The sequence below is a fragment of the Pleurodeles waltl genome, chromosome 5, assembly GCF_031143425.1.
Source record: "Pleurodeles waltl isolate 20211129_DDA chromosome 5, aPleWal1.hap1.20221129, whole genome shotgun sequence".
NCBI classification, from domain to species: domain Eukaryota; kingdom Metazoa; phylum Chordata; class Amphibia; order Caudata; family Salamandridae; genus Pleurodeles; species Pleurodeles waltl.
Window position 1 is genome coordinate 1,318,583,708 of NC_090444.1, and position 12,292 is coordinate 1,318,595,999.

At 41.9% G+C, this 12,292-nt stretch overlaps 1 protein-coding gene across 2 annotated transcripts in view; it reads right to left on the minus strand.

Moving 5' to 3' along the window:
• Positions 1–12,292, minus strand: part of HTR1E (5-hydroxytryptamine receptor 1E) — a 1,159,229-nt gene that overhangs the window by 69,639 nt on the left and 1,077,298 nt on the right. For both annotated transcript variants that reach the window (XM_069235572.1, XM_069235571.1), the window contains one exon: positions 11,202–11,260. The gene's annotated coding sequence lies outside the window, so the exon portion shown is untranslated. The remainder of the gene's footprint in view (positions 1–11,201; positions 11,261–12,292) is intronic.

Consider the following 12,292-nt stretch of genomic DNA (forward strand, 5'->3'; position numbering starts at 1 on the left):
GAAGACCAGAGATTAGAGCTGATTACAGCAGCACATGAGGGTGTCACTTCTGCACATGCTGGTGTACAGGCAACAATAACAATTCTACAGCAACGCTACTGGTGGCCTGGTCTATGCAGACGAACTAAACAGTATGCCCTTTGCTGTGACATATGCCAGCAGATTAAGGGCTCTAATATCAAATGCCCTCCGCAGACATCCCTTTTAGTGTCTGACAAGACGCTTCAGTGTGTGTACCTAGACCATTGTGGTCCCTTACAGCCTGATGGTGCATACAAATACATTTTAGTGGTTGTGGATTCCTGTTCTAGATTCCTGTGGGTATGGCCACAGCGGTCGGCTGACGCCCGGACTGTTATAAAAGATTTGCTGATCTTTATCGGTACATATGCGGTTGCAGCATTACATTCGGACCAGGGCCCTGCATTTGCCTCTAAGGCATTTAGAGACACCATGGGGATGATGGGTGATGAGCTCCATTACTCCTCACCATACCATCCCAAGGGAAATTCGGTCGCGGAGAGGCAGAATCGTGATCTAAAGCACTCCTTAACAGCTTGAGTATTAGGTCCAGGTCGCAGTTGGTTGCATCACCTATATGGGGTCCAGAGAGCACTGAATAATCTGCCAAGACGGTCTTTGGGGGGACGCTCTCCATATCAGGTTCTCTTTGGGATACCTATGTATGTCCCAGATCTTGATGCCTCTGGTATGGTGGCAGCAGTAACACCATTTGACATAAAAGAACGTCTCACTGTTTTACAGGAGCTTCAACAATTTTGTGATGATAAATCATCTACAAGTGCTGCCACCTTAGGAATAAGGGAATTGGCGAAAACTTCAACTGGCTGGATTCCTAAAGTTGGGTATCTGGTTCGTGAGAAGATCGCTGTGAAGAAGGAGTTCGGTCCATCATACAGAGCACCGGTGCCAGTCTTGGGAATAAAAGGCACCAGGACTGTCATCTTACCACCACTGTCTGGTTCTAAGATGAACAGATTCATCTCCATTGATGACGTCAAATTACACCATGTGGCCGATCCTTCACAGTAGACCAGGAGGTCCCCGGGGTGGTTCCCGATCCCCTCTCACTACCCAACAGGACATCCATCTACATAGTAGGATGAACATCACTACTACTGACTATGCAACTATGTCAACTGCTGTTCCAGACACTTCCTCGACCATGGGGAGGGCGGAAAATGAACTTTTGTTGGTTCCAGTCACATCTTCAGTGACCACCCCGCTTCAAGATTTGGCTGTATTTTACACGAACACTTCCACGACTAATGACGTTGTCTATCAAGAGCCTCCCCGTGCGATGGATCAGAATACACCGGCTCCTGTGTTTGCCGAGACTACCTCTGGCTATTTCATTGACATTGAGGATTTTTCTTCGGATTCATCCTCTACAGTGATTGACAATATTTCAAAAAGTAGTAAGCTGTATCAATGGCTTAAAAAGAACTATTTGATCTACCCATGGAACTACCTGTGGTTCTGTTTGATATTTATTGCATTATTTTTATGGATTGGTTTTGTGACTGTTTTCTTTTTGCTCATAAATGGTCACTTTATTCCTGATCGCTCCTCAGTGGAGCCTGTTGATGAAATTTTAACACCACATCATTCTTCCTATAAGGTCCGAAGAGATTTGTCCCCTGTAAATATTACTACAATACCAATAACTGATGGGATTGTGTGGGACAAAGTTCCATTCGATATATACGGGCCTACAGAGATTATTCAAATACCATACTTGTTCAAAATTTCAATGTCTGATGTTATTACACCTAATGTTGTCTCTGATGATTGGGATGTCCAAACAGTTGATTCCATGCTAACTGAAATGAAGGACTATTCCGCTTTTGAAAGTGATGATGTACATGATTATACAATGAATTATGGGGAAATGTTCTTCTATAACAATTGGGGACATCACTACCTGCACCGTGCCACTAGATATAGGCCTCTCTTGAACTACACACAGTGGAAACACTGTTCTACACCACATGTGGGGAGTCCAAAGTATTATAGCGATAAATTAACATACTTTTCTGGGCATGATACAACAAAAGCAGAGTCGTATTATTTTAAAATACCTCCGGCACAAATTAGGAAAATTTTGCTGACAGATACAAAATTGATTTATTCAAATCCCTTTGTTTCCAGGCTCTCGATTGAGGGTTATGAATATTGGAAGAGCACTATTGACTTGAAACGTGTATGGGGAACACAAGATTGGCAGATACAGGGTAGGGAGGCTTTGTTTCGAGCATGCCGGATTCCTGTGCAAATGATTTTCTTAAATGACACCATTTAGCAGACATCCTGTCTGGGGCTAGCAAAAATTAAAGATCTGAACACGCCCAGTATACCTACTCCGGCAAAATTTAAAGATTGGCAACACTTTCCTAATGTTACAGAGGACAGGCTAGATGCAATGGTTAAGGCTGGTACCTATAATTCTCCACTTTCCAGTCCCGGTGGGTGGTTGGTATGGCCCACCGACACTAATGAGTGTCAAAGGCGTTTCTTGAACTGTTCAGGGTTTTTTTCAATTAACAGGCCAGACCCTCGCTTTATATCAGGTCAACATACAGGTATAGTTACAACATACAGTGTGGGTAAGCTGTGCCAGCAATGGGTGCAAACGAACACGTTAACAGCAGTTAAGAAACACCTGAACACTCTTTCTAACAGTATAGACTTGCAGGATTTTCTGCTGGGTCCTAGAAAACAGCGCTCAAAAAGGTTTTTATATGCTATGTACAATGAAATTTGGAAACTTTCCCAGATTGAGGCTGCTGCGCGTTTAAGGCAACTGGATAAGGAACATTTGGAAAAAACATTAGCTGTTGTCGACAATGGCATGAATACACTGTCCAACAGGATTTATTCACTATCAAATATAGTGTTGTCTGCTATTGATATCACTCAGACAGACTTGTCCCGGTTATATCATGGGCAAACACAGCTACGTTCCATCATGCAGCTAGGTTGGACGTTGCAGACACCGAAAAATTGCCACATTCCGTGGAAATATATTAATGGCAGTGAATTCTTCACTGCTTTTAATTTTTCCAGGGAACAAGAAACAATGGCTAAAAGGGAGCCTAGTTTTACCCTGCTTCAAGTAGAGAAATTAGATAAGTTGCCCTTCACGGTAGCAGAGAGTCCTTCAACTATCTGGCTCTTACACGGCATTATTAATTTACCGATTTCGACCTTTCGTTTCTCGAGCTGCCTGAAACATCTTGCAGTAGGACGATATGAGCAACTAGGAGATAGCTTTATTAAGGAAGAATGGGAGTTTCCCTTTGACTATAGATGTCTGAACGGTGAAAGGGAGGCCTTTCTTAGCGGAAGCGAATGTGAGACTGCTGTTCGTCATTCTATGATATGCAAACAGGTGTCTCTTCACGGTCTTTGCAATGCGGGGGTCGCAAATTTGGCCTGTTTTCTGAAGGGTACTCCCGTCCCCTTGATTCGTCCAGTGTTTAATGTACTTTCCAATGGAAGTTATGTGGACGATCAAAGCTGTTGCGGCATGCGACCTGGAATTGCCTACGCAATCTCGGTCACGAAGGTCGTTACGTGTTGTGGACATGTTTTGTTTCCCCCCACATGAGAGATAAAAGTATCTGACATGTGGCCCCACATAGATACTATTAATGTGAACTATGACAAGCTGAGTAGGCTAAAGGCGCTATTGTTTCAGAAACACGTCGCCTTGACATCCGCAAAAGAGACGTATGCTCTCCAGATTGCGAGATCATCAGCTGAGATACAATCCCTTTTAAATACCAATTTCCCCAAACACTTTGGAGAGCTGGTATCCAGAATATTCAATGCTTCGAGCACCACTGGGATTGTTCATTTCTTTAAGGCTGTCGGGTCTGGTTTCATGTCCATCTTCCAGACTGTCTAAGGAGTCATCCCATCAGCCATCCATTCTCTTTTTTCAAGTGTGTTTGGTGGCTTTCCAATTATTTTGGCTTTAATTGGCGGACTACTACTGCTATTTCTTCTGATTCGCAGTGGTTGTTTCTTTCCAGCAACGCAGAGCAATGGAGCCGCTCCCGCCAACTCCACTGTGCCGTGAGGGCATGGTTCAGATCTTCGGTGCACCTTTGCTGGTGGAACTGGAGCTTGACTGGTTGTTGTCATTTCGGCCACTTCTCTGGTGTGTACAACCAGTCTTTCGCTGCATATGGTGTCTCTTTGAACATCTGCCTATGGTCTGTCTTGCTGTTGCACGACATCTCCTGTGGACCACGAACTGCTGATGTCCCCGATGAGGGTTCATACACGGTCTTGCCCCTTGAGACTGAGGTTGCTCCGCGAGGCCACCTATGAGCCTTCCGGTTTTATATCTACCATGGGTGAGGACACTGCAACGAATAACGATACACCAGGAAATACGGCTCACTTCTGCTCTGTGGATCCGTTTGTCCGCCTAGCACTCGACTTAACTTCGGACGATGTTGACTCATTTTTTAGATCCTTGACTGGTGACTTCGATGACATTCTTCAAGATCATGCGTATGACAAATAATTTGATGAATTGACTTGCCATTCCCGATTCCAAATTATGCATTCAAATTGACATATTGCTGTTGCACGCTGTACTTGTCATAGTTGACATTAACATCTCGCTTTATATTTTAAACAGATTTGTTTTAACATATTTTTAACACATGCAAATGCTTTTTTAGCTTGTTTTTGTTTTTAGCTTTTAAGTTCAGAAGCAACTTTTAGCATTTGGGTTCCTGTACCTTCATCATACCTGTTACAGCAATGGGGAGGGTGTAGTGAATCCTAGTTCGTTTTAATGGGATAACAGGAGTTAGCTTAGCCTCTGGCTTGTAGATTCGTGCTCCCATCACCTAGTGACTTTTAACCTACTTAGCTTGCTCTGTCTTAGCCCATTTAATTATTTATTTCTTCTAAGATGGCTGCCTTGTTTATAGTTAGGCCACTTGTTATGAGTTCCATTATCAGTGTCACCACGCCAAGGCGTCAAGATCAAGCACCAAAGACAAGCAAACAGTAGGTGTTCACACTTAGGGATTTTCCCTCTCTATACTTTTGAGGGATTGTTGATATTAATTGCCGTCCCGAGCATGCCTGTTATCTATTGTTTAGAAATACACCTAAGACAGGGGACCTTGTAGATCTTTATAAATACATCACACTTTAGACAGATAATCAGAGGGATTCCGACCAGAGGGCATCGCCACCATCGCTGATACCGATTCTGCAGTCGTCTTGACGCTGACCCAGTCTTCGTGTCCCTGCGGAGTCTGAGATAGAGACCTCATTCCAAGGTAACCAGGGTTGGGGGGCTCCTCTCGTGGATACGGCATTGGCAGATTAGGTTTAACAAACCCAGATCTCCTTTAGGTAGGAGGTTAGGCCTTCTTTATTAGGGTATTAGGTCATATTACATCTAATATATCTTTTCTATGTATTGCAAAATGGTGAGGGTCTTCGTAACAATGACTCTCATCTTCACAATACTGTTACTTGCTATAGTCATTATCCTAATCATTGCAGTCCATGCAACTTATCGCAAATTGCAGTTATGTTAAATAAAAAGCTATTATAACTTTACTGCATCTGTGTCATTGCCTGTGTTTGTATGAGACATAATATATTTGTGAGAAAAGGGTAATCTCCATTTAACCACAACACTCCCTGAGATGTCTTATTTTTGAGTCCATGCGTAAACGGCTGCCATAAATCACCTTTTACTATTGTGTTTCTGGTGAGGTGCTGCTAGTGAGCTGGTAAGTTTGGGATAACAGTTGCGACTTGTTGTAGGAAAGACGCAGTCGCCTACAAACAAAAGTACTGTCATCCTTAAACCAGCAGTCTTGCTCAGAGCAAGAGTCCAAACTACGACAAGATCAGTGAATGTGCCCAGATTGAAATTCAAATTAAATGAAATGATATTAGGAATGTTAGGCACAGCCCAACTGGAATATTGCACAGAAGAGAAACTGTGATTCATGTGCAAAGACATTGCCTAATGTGCAGGGCAGGCTTATGAAAGATTAGCTGACGTAGCTGACAAATATGATGTGGATTTGTAAAAATCCAAACCTTTGAAAAGAAGTTACAGATAGGAGTTTCACAGAAAGGAAATAGTCAGTATGAGGTCCCTCTGAATAAAAATGCACATTAAAGAATTGATTACATACATTTAGGAATGTGGAGCTATAGATAAGTGGGAAGGTAAATGGGCAAAGAAAAGAGATCAGAAGAAAGCAAAGCCAAATGTGCCTCTGTCAAGGGCAAATAAAACCAAGGACAGTGTAAAGATGCTGCCCAGGAGTGACATACCAGGTGGAGGTTATGTTCATGTACCCTGGAGTAGAAGTGCTTTTCTACCATTCGCCAATGATTACCTGAGGTTGAGAGAGAAACCAGTGGGATGGTACAAGCAGACAAAAAGATTTGTGAATCTTTCAAAATGCCTGTGGAAGGATTTTAATATGCTGTTTGACATTGGGGTTCCGAGTGATTTGTGGACTGAATGGAATTCATTGTTGATTGGCCAGACTGTTAACCCCCAAGAGATCAAGTAACAGGTGCACCATCTGAAGAGGTGATGAAAAGGTATTACAAGGTTATGGAGTTTTTGAAAAACCAGGTGTTACCAAAGGACATTGATTGACAGAGGATTGACAGGACGACAAAGGAATTGAAGGAGTCAGTTCATGCCTATTCTGAGAGATTGTTGGAGGCTTTCTAACAATTCAGTGGTACAGAGACAACAGAAGCTAAGGATTTGGGTCATTCTATGCTTAGATTTGCACAGAACTTAAAGCCAGTCATAAGTGGAATGATTCAGCAGCAGTTAATTTGTTGGCAGAAAAGCAATGATTGATGAGATCCTGTGGCATGCACAATACTGCAACAATGAAGTGGAATTGAAGCGGAAAAGGTTAAAAGAGAAGGCTCTGGTCATGCAATTGAAATCTACACAGAATGTTGGCGGAAGCCCGAAGATGTTGGTGAACACAGGTTGTATGCAAGGAGTACAACAGTAGGGACTGAATGTCATTCAGCCTAGAGGTAGAGGACCTGGTGTTCAGATAAATCAAAGTGGACGTGTTAATGATTTTCCGAGCATTGAAGAAAACTAATCTGTGTCAATGCTGCAGAAATTTGCCCCATTGGTGAAGAGAGTGTCCCCTAAATAATGTGAATAATCAGGTACAGAATACTGGAGTTGCTCTAGTACAAGATCAGAAGAAATTTCAAATTTGCCCCTTTCAAGAAAAGGAATTCAGGTTGTAGGAGTTGCAAATAAACAGTTGACCAACCGTGTAAAGGAATTTGTCCCCATAAAAATAAATTCAATTGAAGATGAGCACCAATTTGAGGTCTGTGATTCAAGTCCTGTAAGTTTGCTTGGAGATGACCTACTGTGTAAACTAAATTGTTCCATTAGCTGCACACCTGAAGGAATTGCAATTGAAACAAATGAGGAAGATGTGCCCTGTAAAATTGTGAAGCAATGCTGACTTTTAATGATTTTCCCAAAGATTTAAAAGACATTGTGACACATGAGGTTTGGTATTTTTCAGGAAAGGAACTAGAACTGATCAAAGGAGTTGAGACTATAAAAATAACAGTGAAGCCAAATGCAGTGTATCCCAAAACTCCTGCGTGTAACATGACACCCAAAACAATTGCCAGAATAACTCCCCAGATAGACAAATTTAATTGAACAAGCTATACTGAAGGAAATAATGGGAAGTTCCTGTAACTCTGTCATTCTAGGACTGCGGAAGCCCAATGAAAAGTACTGCATAGTCCATCAACTGTGAACAAAATAAATGAGACTGTTGTTCTATGTTGTCCAGTGGCACTGAATTCTGCAGTGATTTTATTACTAATTCCATGTGAAGCAGAATGGTTCAGTGTGATTGGTTTATTTTAAGCCTTTTCCTCCATACCGTTGCATGAGGAAAGCCAATCCCTTTTTGATTTTAAGTTTGGCAGTCGTGTTTTGGCATGGTGCTAAACTCCGTCCCTTTTCAACCACATCTTAACAAATAATCTGAAATCCTTTAAAATGCCCTCTCATTCAGTCTTACTGCAGAATATTGATGACCTACTGGTCACATCAAACACTCGAGAAGCATTTTTTCTTTTAAACCATTTAGGACAAAACTGGACATAAAGTTTCCCCAACCAAATAACAGCATTGCAAGAAATAAGTCATTTACTTAGGTCACAACATTGAGAAAGGTGTGCGGAATGTGTCCCAAGAAAGAATTTTGGCAATTATCAAAAAAGGGATCCCCCTGCCACACAGAAGGAAGTCCAGAGGCTGAGATGATCCGGTGCTATTGGATGACAACTGCATATGTGCCCTCAGAGAGATGAGTGAAATCCTCTGTCATGCCCCGGATCTGGGAATGCTGGATTATAACAAATGTTTTTCTTTGTTTTGCTGTGTGAGGGATATATGTACTCTCTCAGCTGCATGGAAATGCAAACACGCCAGATGCTTAATTTTCTGCTGCTCTTGATCCTGTGGTTTCTTCCCTCCCTGGTTGTTTGAGGGCAGTCACTGCCCTGAGTGTCAGCACTGAACAGTGTGAAAGTATTGTTATGGATCCCCCTTTGAAAGTGGAGATATTTTTAACTTGGTCCAAGACACAATACCTAACCAGTGTGCATTTGGCCCACTATAAGCAGGTCATCCTTGCTGCCGCAACTGTTAACTTGAAAATGTCCTGCTACGTTGTTGCCAAACCCTGTTAAAAATGTATTTGAAATAGTGGATGAGGTAGAGCGTAACTGTCTTGTTACTGAATTGAGCACTAAGCCATGCCTGATGTTCCAGACATACCCTTAACTGAAAATGACTATGATACGTTTGTTGATAACTTCTGTTTAAGAGATAAAGATGGCACCCTGAGTGTTGGTTATTCTGTTTGCACAGTCTCAGGTGTGATTGAAGCTTCCTGGCTTCGATGAGTCTTTCTGCCCAAGCAGCCGAAACAGTTGCTCTTGCCAGAGCATGCTGTGTCTCTGAACAGCTCAAAGTGGCAATCTTCACTGATAGTCAGTATGGTTTTGTGTCATTCATGATTTCTGACAGTTGTGGTCCCGGGGAGAGCTCATTACCTCCTCTGGATCACCTATCCGCTACTGTGATAAGATTTACAATCTGCTGAATGCATTGCAGTTGCCAGCAAAAATTGCTTTCCTCAAGTGAGCTGCTCAAAAGAAATCAACTGATTATGTAATTTTAGTTAATTCATATGCTGATGAGGTCACAAGATGTTGGACTTTAAACTATACTTCCTTTAATGGAGAATGGAACAATGATAAAATGATGAGACTAATCAAAATGTCCTGTTAACTGCTGTTGACACCTGGGATGAAGCCAAGAGATTGCAGAAACAAGTTCAGAAGAGGAGGAGCAAAGTTGGGTAGAGCCAGAAGCATCAAGAATGTTGAGGATAACATTTGGGTTTCAAGTGCTTGAAGAGCAATGCTGCTCAATAGCTTAGTATCACTCATGGCTAGACACTATCATGGACAGGCACACATAGGTGACAATGCAATAAACAGAACTTTTAAACAACTTGGTTTTACCCCAGATTCAGAGTAATTGCAAAAGCTGTGTGCCACAGGTGTCACATGCCAACAAATGAATGTAGGAAAACGGAGTTGTCACACTGAGTCGCACAGACACATTTGGAGGATTTTTCAATGGGATGCAGCTGGATTTTATAGAGCTGCTCGTGTGCAATGGATGAAATACATCTTAATCATTGTAGGTTTGTTCTCCCATTGGGTTAAAGCCTAGCCAACCAGGAGAAATGACAGTCTCACAGTAGCAAAGCTGTTACTTAGGGAGCTGATACCAAGGTTCGGATTCCTGACCTCTCTAGAGTCAGACCAAGGAACCCACTTTAACAGTGAGGTTATGAAACAAATGTGTGCAGCATTACAAGTTGAGAAAAGATTACAATGCAGCTACAGACTTGAGGCTTCTGGTCTTGTTGAAGTCTAGACTGGCAAAAGAATGTGCATCCACCACTCTGAAATGACCAGACCTGTTGCTTCTTGTCTTGATGAGTATGTGCAGTACGCTCAACAGAAAGTCTAGGTTGTCCCCTCATGAAATTATCATGGGGAGGGCCATGAGATTACCAGCAGTGCCTGCAAATATACTTGTGAACATTACAGATAAATTGGAGCTGGATTATTGAAAAAGACTGGCTGACGTAGTACGTTCTTTGTCTCATCAGGTGGGAGAAGCAACTGCACAGCCACAGCAGGAGGTTTGCCATGACCTATGTCCAGGCAACTGGATCATGGTGAAAAAGCATGTAAGGAAATCATGCTTAAAGCCACATTTGAGAAGCCCTCATCCAGCAGCTTTGGTAACTACCACAGCTGTGAAGTGTGCTGGTCTCCCTAATTCGGTACATGCTAGCCACAGTCACAAAGTTCCAGGTCCCCTAGATGATACAGCACCTGTCCCACAAGGGTTGGGTACAGTGAGCAGAAGAGATAAGGTTAGTCAAGCTCTCTCAGCACAAGTGCAGTCTGACAGTGTTTGAGTGAGTCAAAATCAGTGGTTGGTACACACAGGGTTGAGACAGAAAAAGTTGACTCATGGGAGCTCGGATGCTGACAAAGGGCCAGTTGCTATAGACAAAAGTTGTTCCAGGACACAATTGAATGAGTGAGCACCCAGTGCCTGCTGTACAAGTGCCTTCGACAATTGTTGAGGAGAGTGAAGAGCCAAGTCAAAGTGAAAGTGATGCTGAGGTTCGAGTAAATTGGAGATCAAAGAGAAAAGAGTACCAAGCTGAAAATACCCAGCATATTTCGCTGATGAACTGTCAAGTTATAGCTTAGGGGCTCATTTAGATGTTGGTAGTGGGAAATGCTCCTTCACAAATGTGATATATATCCCTTCCACCGTATTTCAATCCCATTATATCCTATTGGGGTCGTAATATAGCAGTTGGGATATCCGTCACATTTCCTAAGGAGTATTCCCTCAACCAAAATCTAAATCAGGCCCTTAGTATTTTTGATTGTTCCAATCACAAAACATTTGAGTAACATTGCCAAGACAAAAAACATTGACACAGTGGGAGGTTTCTTTGAGCCTACATTGACATTTGGTAAATTTTATGCACACAAAACAATCTGACCTGCATTCTTAGCCCAGTAGAGAAGGAGTTCATTGGACACGTTGAGAAGAGGAGAAGAGCTATGAAAAGTAAAAAAGAAAAGAGAATAGGTTTACAAAATTGGAAAAAATATAAAACACATTCAGCAGCTGTAAATCAAGGATACCTGGCTTTAGATTGGCAACATGTGGGGAAGTTATGTGTATATAGACCTAGATCAAAGATTGACACATATTTTGGAGGTACTAGCAAATGTAGACATGTGTTTTTGTTTAAGGGTGTTTGGACCTTTACGTTAAATGGACAAGACTCCCCCATACCAGGTGTTTATTTCAGATGTGGAAAGAATGCCTATTACAAGCTGCTGAAAGGCTCATATGGTATATGTTAGCTAGGAGTCGTTTTTCAAAATATTTATCATGTGGGCCTTTTTAATGATCCAGTCTGGGATGAAAAATCAAACACCAGAGTTAGGAGAGGTTCTAGTGCTTCAGAGATTATAGGAGATGTTTTTGGTGTTATAATTACATCAGTATGTGTTATCTTGAATGATCTCAAGATAAGAAAGTTACCAGTAATAATAGATAAGTTACCTACAGACACACAGGTGCCATTTTATTGATGGACACAGAATGGTTGCAGCAAGATTAATGATTTTACAAAATCGACTTGTGTTAGACATTCTTCTCTTAAAGGAAGGCAGAGTTTGTAAGATGTTGCAAGCCCAACAGTGTTGCACTTATATACCTGATAATAGTAAGGAGATGAGGAAAAACATTGCAAATATGACAGACTTGACACAGGATCTGAAAGAGTTAACAGTGACAGGTGCATGGATCGCAATAGATAATGGATTTTCAGCTATTAGAAGGTGGTTTGGAAGTTTAAAGAGAAGAATTGTTGGAAGCATTTTGAGATCCCTATTGATTATGGCTTTGTGTGACATAGTTGCAGTCGGTCTTTACAAATTGTTCAAGAAGCTGAAAGAGAAATGAACCAAGAGTAAACAAAGAAAGGAGGAGATTGAGATGGAGACTAAGAGGGGTATATTATATAGTAAAATTAAGCAGTGAGAGGAGTCCAGAAAACCTTATCAGGATTGACCTCAGACA